This window comes from Lactuca saligna, chromosome 3 (genome assembly GCF_052625555.1).
Source record: "Lactuca saligna cultivar CGN05327 chromosome 3, ASM5262555v1, whole genome shotgun sequence".
In the NCBI taxonomy this organism is placed as follows: Eukaryota; Viridiplantae; Streptophyta; class Magnoliopsida; order Asterales; family Asteraceae; genus Lactuca; species Lactuca saligna.
The window spans coordinates 123,353,840-123,364,482 of NC_136419.1; positions in this window are offsets into that span (position 1 = coordinate 123,353,840).

Sequence of the window (10,643 nt, forward strand, 5' to 3'; positions counted from 1 at the left end):
TAGACCCTGTCGATATAGTGAGGATAACTCACCTCGCAACTGCTGACTAAAGAGATAAGATCACGCTGCTCCAACCTCCGACACGAACTCCACCACTGATTAAAACCAAATGACTGAACTCATTAAATACCAATAATTACCAAAATACCCTTGGAAGTCAACTGGTCAACTCTTTGTCAAAGTCAATGTGACAACCCGAAATTTTCTATTCTGTACAACCCTTCACTTCAATAGAAGTCAGAACAGCGCCTGCTAATTTTCAAACTTTATGGAATAAGTTTGAGCATATTAGGATTAACACTTTAGGAGATATCAAGAGTGAGGATGCCCTAGAGTATTTTGTGCATCTTAATAGTTTCAAAACTCCAAGAGTTTGGAGTTTACGGCCCAAATAATTGTTCTTGGGCCGAAAACTCCATGGAGTATATATATATATATATATATATATATATATATATATATATATATATATATATATATATATGGCACTTAGCCGTTTTTACTTCATTTAGCACCAAGTGTTATTTGACCATTTAGCACCATAAAACCTCACATCCATGAGTTCACGGCCATGAAATCATCTGGAGTTGCTCTTAGGGCCGAAAACTCCATAGGGAGTTTACTATTGAAGAGTAAACACATTATCCGAAGTCCTATACGTCCGTATATGTCACCCGGGTCACTCCAAACACTTGATTTGAAGTGTTTTCTCGTATTGGAGTGTATAATCATATCTAATTAGTGATTTAAAGTCTAATTAGATGCATTTGTATATCATTTCACATTACATAGGAACCTCACGCGTTATCAAGCTTCGAACCGATACTTAGCATCCAAACCATCACGTTTTCTCGTCTGGTGAGTTCATACCCCTACCCTTTTTCAATGTTTTTCACTGTTTTCAGGGGGGAATACAAGAAAAGTACAAGTAATACTTGTACTCAAAACTTGTTTTATATGTGTTGTGTTTCATATTACATATGCTTTTAACACTGACAATCATAACAGATAACCGTTTGAACTTGCAGAACACATTATCATATTATTTGTGAAAAACATTATAAATTGATATATTTTATATTTTCACAAATGGTTTCCCACATTATAACAGTTAAAACCATAACATTTGAACTTTGAACATGAACTTAGTACATTGTTCTGTCCTCGGTAACACTCCACAGAGATACGCGAGTGGAGGATCGTAATTTATAATAGAATCTTTCTATATTATTACTAATAAATTTGTTATTCCTATAAATTGGAGACACATCATCAGAGAACACTCCACAGAGATATGCGAGTGGAGGACCGCCACTATAACCAGAATCTCTTAGATAGGGAGCGTGACTTGAGTGTATAGATCTATACGTGGCTGACTACCCTGCACCTGGCTGCTAGCTACAGCCGAACCGAAAGGTTCAAGGGTGACGAAAGTCATAAAGTGTGATGGACTACTTATTTCCGTATCTAGTCTATCGTATGGTTATGGAAATCGCAATTTGGATAACAGAGATTTACTTTTTAGTAATAATGGGTTTAGTAACTAGTTTACTTTGTAGTTATTAGTTTTATATACGTGTTAAAACTAACATACACTTCACAAGGATAACCAGGTTTTCAGTATACATCTTTCACATTACATTTCAGATTGGTAGCCAACTTTTAGGAAAATATGGGATTTTTCCTGGGATAATAATTGTACATAACCAGAACTGTGTAACATAAAAGATAACTAAACTTTACATAAAAGAAAATATGGGATTTTCTTGGGTCGTAACTTTTTCAGAAACCGAAAGGAAACTCGTACATTTTCAGAAAACAAAACCGCTTATGAACTCACTAGCTTTATGCTGATTTTTAAAATGCTTGTATTCTCATGTCCACATTAGACAGGTACCCGATGATCCTTTTGACGAAGACGGAGTGCGTTGAAGACACATCTTACTTTTTTTCATATATACATATGTATAACACATGTACAACTTTATTTTTGAACAAATGTAAATTTTCATATGTAATGTAATGGTTGTTTACTTTGCTTACTATGTGCATTGGATTTGATACTCAACGTGGAGTCCGCCCGGGAAATGTTTTTGCCTTGGGTTTCAAGGTGTGATAGATTGGTATCAGAGCCCTTGTTTCCAGTGAATAAAGTATACCAAACCTTACATGATATAAAACTATAAACACTAAGGGTCCTAAGAGCTCTGAACTAAATGTATACTTCAAAGTATAAGTATTTTCAAAAGTATACAAGTATACCTAACCGTCAAGATATGTAACTACAATTAGAACAAAACATAAGTAAATGGGTGTTGTACACTGCGATTAAACCTGGGCAGTTATATAGTCGTGTCTAGGATCAATATAGCCTGGCCAACTATATTCATTCGAGACATGGCCAACATGTGCTTGGGAGTGACTGTGGTGTTCAGCATGCCTAAACTTACCTTAATACCCCAAACATCGAGCCAGTGTCATAGCGAATCATGAAATACCACGGGAGTATATCTCGAGCTATTCCTTTGTAGAAATCCTCATTCAAGCGTTGTTCCATGATCATTCCTTTAGCGATAATTTATCTGTTTTGATAACTTTTTCCTGCTTTGTCACTTATTCGGAATATATATATCTGTCATATCTCTTGATTCAATTCGGAGGACTTATCATCCTCTCTTTACTGATCTTATTAGATCAAGATGCCTCCAAGAAAGAGACCCAGCTCAAAGACCAACAACCCTCCGCCATCACCTTCTCCTCAAATTGATCTTCTAACGCTTCAGGCAGCTGTTACTACCGCAGTGACAGCCGTCATGTCACAAATGAACCCCGGTAGTTCCGGAGGTGGTCCCCAGCCCCAAAATCCAGAAGATAGCTAGGGACACCGAAAAGAGGGTTCCTATAAAGATTTCATGAACGCGAAACCCACGTCCTTTGATGGCACTGGAGGTGTCACTTCCCTCACCCGATGGTTCAAAAAAATCGAATCCATTTTTGAAATCTGTACCTGTTCAGAATCCGATAAAGTAAAGTTTGTCGCCTGCACCTTTATCGATAAGGCGCTGACTTGGTGGAATGGCCGAGTCAAATCGTTGACCCTACCTGTAGCCAATGCTATGGGATGGGAAGCCATGAAAGAACTTCTTCTAGCTGAGTACTGCCCTCGGGGCGAAATACAGAAGTTATAGCACGAGCTCTGGAACTTGAAGATGAAGGGTTCCAATATTGCCGCATACACTTCAAGATTTGATGACCTGGCTACTTTGTCCGGGAATGGTTACCCCGGAGAGTAAGAAGATAGAGAGATTTATTTGGGGGCTAACCCAACTGACCAAAGGAAATGTCTTATCTGCGAGGGCGGATACTTATGATAGTGCCAAAAGTTTAGCCCAGACCCTGATTGACCACAATGATGAGGTTGAGGAAACAACCACCACTCCTGAAATGACCAAGAGGAGTGGTGAGAAAATAAAATTTTGGAAGAAGAAGAAAGGCCAACCTTCTCAAGGATCTTCAAAGAAACAGCAGACAGTAGCAGTCCATGCTGCTACTACCCGCGTTGCTGCTGCTTCTGTTGTGGGATCTACAGCTCAAACACCTACTAGTAGGTATGCTGGTAACCTTCCCCAGTGTGAAAAGTGCAAATACCACCATAACCCCGGCCCCTTCCATGATCTATCATGCACCAACTATGGTAAAAAGGGGCACACGACTCGATTCTGCAAGGCACCAGCCCAATCAGCAAATCAATATTCTGGAGCAGGTGTTGGTCAAGCCTGCTATAATTGTGGAGAAGTTGGGCATTTCAAGAGAAACTACCCCAAGAAGGCGACAAGTGATAATACCGAGAGAGTCCTAGCCATGGGACGAGAGGAGGCAGTCGCCGATCCCACCGTTGTTTCGGGTACATTCCTTCTCGACAACTCTTATGCTAGTATTCTTTTCGATTCGGGTGCTGAACGAAGCTTTGTTAGTCATTCGTTCAAACATAACCTTAAACATAATCCTCGATCATTAACCGAAATGTTTACCTTCGAGATGACTAATGGAGAGAAAGAAAGCACTCGCGATATATTCATAGGCTGCACTCTTACCCTAAACGATCATTCTTTTCCCATTGATCTTAGGCCAGTCTCCATAAAGAGCTTTGATGTTATCATTGGCATGGATTGGTTGAATCCCAATCATGCTGATATCCTTTTCTACAAAAAAGCCATCCGTCTCAGTCTTCCTACGAGTCAAACTCTCATGATCTATGGCGATAAGCTTAGTTCCAATCTTCGCATCATTTACTGCATCAAAGATCAGAAACTCTTGCAAAAGGAATGCCAAGAATTGCTAGCCCATATCATTAACGAGAAACAGGAAGTTAAAGACCTCGCGAGCATCCCCGAAGTCTGCAATTTTCCTGATGTCTTTCCGGAAGAGCTCCCAGGAATTCCTACAGAACGTCAGGTCGAATTTCGCAATGACCTAATTCCTGGAGCTACCCCCATAGCCAAGTCTCCATATCGTTTAGCTCCAGCATAAATGCAGGAGTTATCTAGCTAACTCAACAAGTTACTCAGTAAAAGGCTCATTAGGTCGAGTTCCTCACCTTGGGGAGCCCTGATTTTGTTTGTGAAGAAGAAAGATGGATCCTTCCGGATGTGTATCGAGTACCGTGAGCTGAACAAGTTGACCATCAAAAACCGATATCCCCTTCCGCGAATAGATGATCTCTTCGATCAACTTCAAGGAGCCAGCTACTTCTCGAAGATAGACCTTAGGTCAGGGTACCATCAGCTACGAGTTCATGAGAGTGATGTTTCCAAAACAGCTTTCAGGACTCGGTATGAACACTACGAGTTCGTAGTGATACCCTTCTGTCTAACCAATGCACTGGCAGTGCTAATGGACCTGATGAACCAAGTGTGTCACCCTTTTCTGGGTAAGTTCGTCATTGTGTTCTGTCACACCCCCAAACCAGAACGGCGGAAACGTTCGGGGGCGGAGGACGTCATGTCAAGTATCATAACAATTGAATAGTAAAGAAAGTACACAGCACCATAATATAAATATATTTGAAAGGTTTACATGATTGTATGTGTTACATGTTTGCAAAAGAAATCAAATACAATATGGTGACCCAAAATATGTTACTAACGCCAGCACGTTAGTCTTCAAAAGTAGTTGCTACCTGGTTTAGCGGTTTCCTAAGAATACAAGTTATTTCAAAGAAAATGTGTCAACATTTAAGTTGGAGAGTTCATAAGTAGTGTTTTGAGGAAATGTATGCCATTCGAAAGTGCGTGTGTGTTTTCCAGAAAATCCGATATTTTCTTATGAGTGTATGAAATGAATATAAATGATTGTTGTATAAATTGTATGTATTTGAACCAGGAAAATCCCTTATTTTCCTAAAAGTGAAATGCAGTCTCAAATGACCAAGACCGTAAGCTTTAAGCAACTATGACATGCTCAAAAGAATGATGTTGTAAATCGTTATTGTACAAAATGAATGTATATGAACCAGGAAAATCCTATATTTTCTTAAATGTGAAATGCAGTCTCAAATTACCAAGACCGTAACCTGTAAGCAATTATGACATGCTAAAAATAAGATGTATAGTTTTATTATTAAGTAAAACTAGTTGTGGAAGTGTTTATCCTGAGTTTTTGATTATGCTGATAATTCCCTAGAATATAGTTACTACCCCCAAGCATGACTGAGTTATGTATTACTACGTGCTTGACTCATGGTTTCCGCGTGTTGTGAGTTCCTCATAACCATACTAGATGCAATACCTATGTTGACATTTGTCACCCCTAATGACAGACTGTAGCTAACAATCATGGTGCGGAGTTGTCAGCCCCGTATAGATCTATACACACTTATCACGCTCTCCCTCCAAGAGACTCTGGTTATAGATGGGGACTTTCGTTTGGTACAAACAAAGCCATATGACACCACATGATTGCTAACAACGAGTTCACAAGTAATATGATGAAAAATCGTTTGTATAAAAAGATTTCCTTTTCTACCGTGTTACAAAGACGTGATGATGAGCTGAGTTTTCTTGTAAAAGCATCATGTTATAGTTGAAATGGTTACCCTTGATATGATGTAGTATGCGAACGTATAAATAAAACATATTTCTATTTATAAAACATATTGTATACCAAGAGGGTAAAGTTGTGTTGTGAGGTATTTTGCATGATAATAACTTCATAAGATAGTTAAAACAACAATATGAAAAGTATAGCAAAAGATCGATGTTTCACACGATTTTAGTCGTGTGTTCACTTGTATTCCCCCCCTTAAAATTGTATAAAAGCATTTACAAAACATTTGAAAATGTAGTTATAGGGGTATGAACTCACCTGATTGATTGAAGAAAGCGAGATGAAAATCGAGTAAAACTTCGACTCGGAAAAGTTGATTTTCTCGGGATTCTCGGAAATCTTGAGAATCTCGGGAATGCGAAACCTTGCTTTGGGACTTGAAGGTGAAAACCGGGGCTTTGGGAGGGTCTCGGGGGCTTAAACGCAGAGTTTCGGCGTGAGAAAGAAAGGAACTGAGCAATGAAACTCGGAGCCCTTGAAATCTATTTATAAGGGCATTTCTGGTGTGCCACATCGTGGCTAAGGCTGGCCACGTCATGGGGAGCAAGTCTTATCCTCTTCCATTTATTGGACGCCCTCAGTCACTTGCCGGGTCGCGGCAAAACTATGCCACGTCGTGGCAAACCTGACAGCCTTGGATTTCGGGCCTCGAACTTGTAAAATCCATAACTTTTGCATACAAGCTCCGTTTTCAACGTTCTTTATATGCACGCGTAGCTGAAAATATGCTCTACAACTCTCGTTTAGACTTCATCGGCTAATTTTGAATTTATTTTGAATTATTTATTTTTAACCGGCCGGGACACGAAAATTCCGTTAAAAATCCATAACTTCTTCATCCGATGTCCGTTTTCGTCATACTTTTCATCGTTGCACTACTATTGTTGAGACCTTCGATTCTTATTTAGATTGTTTTGGCCAAAAGTCTCTCGATCTCTATTTCAAGTTTTTAGCTGTCTACTGCTATATCTAGATCTTGGAAAAATCATAACTTCTTCATACGGAGTCAGATTTGGACGTTCTTTTTATGTATGCTCGCGGTTTAATGTTATATACAACTTTCATTTAGATATTTAAGGCTAAAAACTATTGTATTGAAACTTCGAGTTTTTCGTTTAATCGGTGTTACCGGTTTTGTCGGGAATTTTAGAATGGTTATAACTTCCTCGTTATAACTCGGATTTTTGTGTTCTTTATATGTATGAAAACCTTGTTACAATTACTAACACTTGATTTAACCCAACTAAGATTTTAGTAAAATTATATTTTGACCTAAATTTGACTGATTTTACATTACATTGTCTCTAAATATCGGGTTGTCACATCATCCCCCCGTTAGAGAGAATTTCATCCCGAAATTAGAGTTTAAGCAGAATTGATAATCATGCTACGGTTAGAAGTTTTATTTGCTCCTCGTGTTCTTAAGTGAACTTAGGTCCTCGCTTGGTATTCTAGGGAACCTTTCACTATTGGGATACTACTTTGCTTCTTTCATTTGACTTCACTGGTGTGCTAACTCTTCTTGGTCGAATGTATGATGAATGGTTTGTGGTTTGTGAGAGTATACCCTACAAGTAGTGTCTCCAGATCTTCAGAGCAATTGCCGCTGCTCATGACTCAAGATCACATGTTGAATAGTTAACTTCCTGTGTCTTAAGCTGTCTTGAGGTATAGGTAGCGACCTTTCCTCTTGCTTAAGAACACAACCAAGCCCTTGGTTGGATGCATCGCCTTTCACCACGAAATCTTCTATCCCCTTTGAGAGGGATAATATTGGTGCGGTGCACCATGCTTACTTTAGCGTTTGGAACGCTCTTTCTTGTTTACAGACAAGTCCGGTTCTCCTCCAAGTGAGAAACTTGGCCTAAAGAATCCTCTTCTGAGGAGTTTGTTAAGCTCACTAGGAAGTTCTTGCATCTCAGTTGGAGCTAGATGATAAGGTGATTTGGTTACTAGGGTAGCCCTTGTAACTAAGTTGATTCTGAACTCGAATTGACATTGTGGTGGTAATCCCGGTAGTTCTTCTGGAAAGGTGTTGGGAAAGTCGTGTACTTTTGGGATGTTCTGAATGTCCTTCACTTCTTGGCTTGTCTCGACGATGTGTGCAAGGAATGTGTGATATTCCCTTCGCAAGCGCTTTTGAGCTTAAATACACAAAATTATGCGAACATTCGTACTTGATTTGTCTCCGTAAATAACAAGAGGTTCTTTGATAGGGAGGTTAAGATGAACTGCTTTATCAAAGCACCTGATGTCAGCTCGATGTATACTTAACCAATCCTACTGATTATGATGTCAAAACCTTGGGGGTGGATTATATGTCGTGAAGATCTAAAAGAAAGTAAGACTACTCATGAATTAGGGAAAAGGATAGGTATTTCTAAGTTTATTCTCACGGAAGCATGATCACTCTTATCCTTGGGCAGTCTCCGCCCTGAAGTTCATAGTAGAACCCATACCAGGTTCATCAATCACAGTCTCGGGTATACGAGTCATATATAATTAAGATTGAAACTGTGGGTCTTTGGACTGAACTTGACGTACTGCACGAGTGGTACTACAGGGAGGTTTGCTAAGGTTTCTTTAGAAAGGATAAGAAATGTGAGGTACTCTACGCGTGAGTACTTTAGAGTTCTGAAGTGATAGTTTCATTAGAAAGATGATTTCGGAGAAAGAGATTTACACACGAAACTGGTATTGTGAGGATCAAATAGACTATGATCGTATGATGAAATCGGAATCACTTGGAAATAAATGCACTAGATTCGATCATAAAGGTGTTACTGACAAAACACAACAGTGCAACTTTTTAACAGAGTTACAGTACTTTAGAGTAACTACAGGAATACTGTTGCGAACAGAGTATACTATAAAAGGGAAGTATATGCAGCATGAGGGTCCCTTAATTGACGGGATATCACAAAAGATAAGACTCGAGTTGCACTAGTTTTAAACATGTTTTGAAAACATACATAATACTGATGATTGGAAGTGAACCTATACTATAATAGAGTCCTTCATTGCCTCTCACCATTAAGAGGTCAAACTCCTCCAGATTCACCGTCGTTCTCCTTTGTTGGACAGTCCCTCTTAAAGTGTCCCATTACGCCACATAGATGGCACATTCGAGAGATTTCGACATTGGTGGTTGAAGTAATGTGTTGGATCTGAGTCTTGTAGTAACGGACGATGTGTCCCTTTTTATTGCAGTTTATGCACTGCATTTTCCGATAAGGTCCATGATGGTGATAGTTGCATTTGTTGCACTTTGGGAGGTTGCCATCATACTGTCTGGCTGGGTTAGGGATAATTAGGATACTAGAAGAGATGGTAGTAGGAGGTATAGAGGCCGTGGCCGCAAAGGCTACCACAGTTTGTTGTCTTTTGCTCACCCCTTGGGGTGATTTGCCTTTAGCTTTAGCCCAGAACTTTTTTTTGTTATTCTTGGGCTTGGGATTTGGGGTGTCGTGGTAGTTTGTTGCTCGTTGAGGTACTTGATTGTTACTTGGATTGGAATTATCATTAACAATCCCGCTAACATTCGCTTTGTTAGCGTTTAGGTGGGTCAGAACAGCTGACACGGCAACCGAGACTGCAACTTGAAAGGTAGCTGCATCAATCTGAAGAGTTGGTGTTTGGTTGATGCGTTGATCGTTTTTCTTCGGCGACATGATTCTGTTACACAGAAAGAAAAATGAATTTGTGAGCGAGTATGGTTGAACCTAGATGTAGTTCGATCATTCGTGTAAAGAATAGAAGTATGTTCTCGAAGGTTTGACCTACATGCCTTTGATGCAGTCCCAGTACGGAATAGGAGTATGTTCACGAAGGTGTGACCTACATCCCTATGATGCACTCCTAGTATGGAGTAGACGTAAATTAATAGAATGGTCTCAAAATGCTTATCTTCCAAACCAGGGTATTATTGGTTGGTGGATAACATGATCCAACCTTTGAGAGAAACTTGGAAATGATCCCGGAGTTAAATTACCATAGTCTGATAACTTGACTAGATGGGGTTTTAGATAGACTCAAATGAAAGCATGATGAAATCATTTGAACAAAGATTGACACGGAAGTTAGCCGACTGTCGATATCATTGATGTTTAAGACGTAATAGGTTTGGGAAATTGACCTTGTTGTAGGTCTTACATCATATTCGGAGTCGAAAAGTCTTCGACAGCATAAAGACTTAAATAAAAGTACTTACAGTACAAGGTAATTACATAGAAAGTACGACACAGAACATAGACAGGAACACGGTATCTCCTACTAGCGACGGTCACCCCTATGGTGAACCCTTAGTTCGGTTAGTTGACGTTCTATATCAAGCAGGTAACTCTCATACACCCTATGGCGTACTTGGAGCTCTATGAATTCGGCTCGGGTTTTAGCTAGTGCTTGCAGCAGGGTCTCATGGTTTCTCTCAGAGCTCTCACAAGCATCTTCCAGACGAATGGTGTGGAGGGTATGCATTCTCGCATTGGTATTAACCTCTTCGATACATTGGAGAGCCGTCATGCCCTGAATTTCGTTTT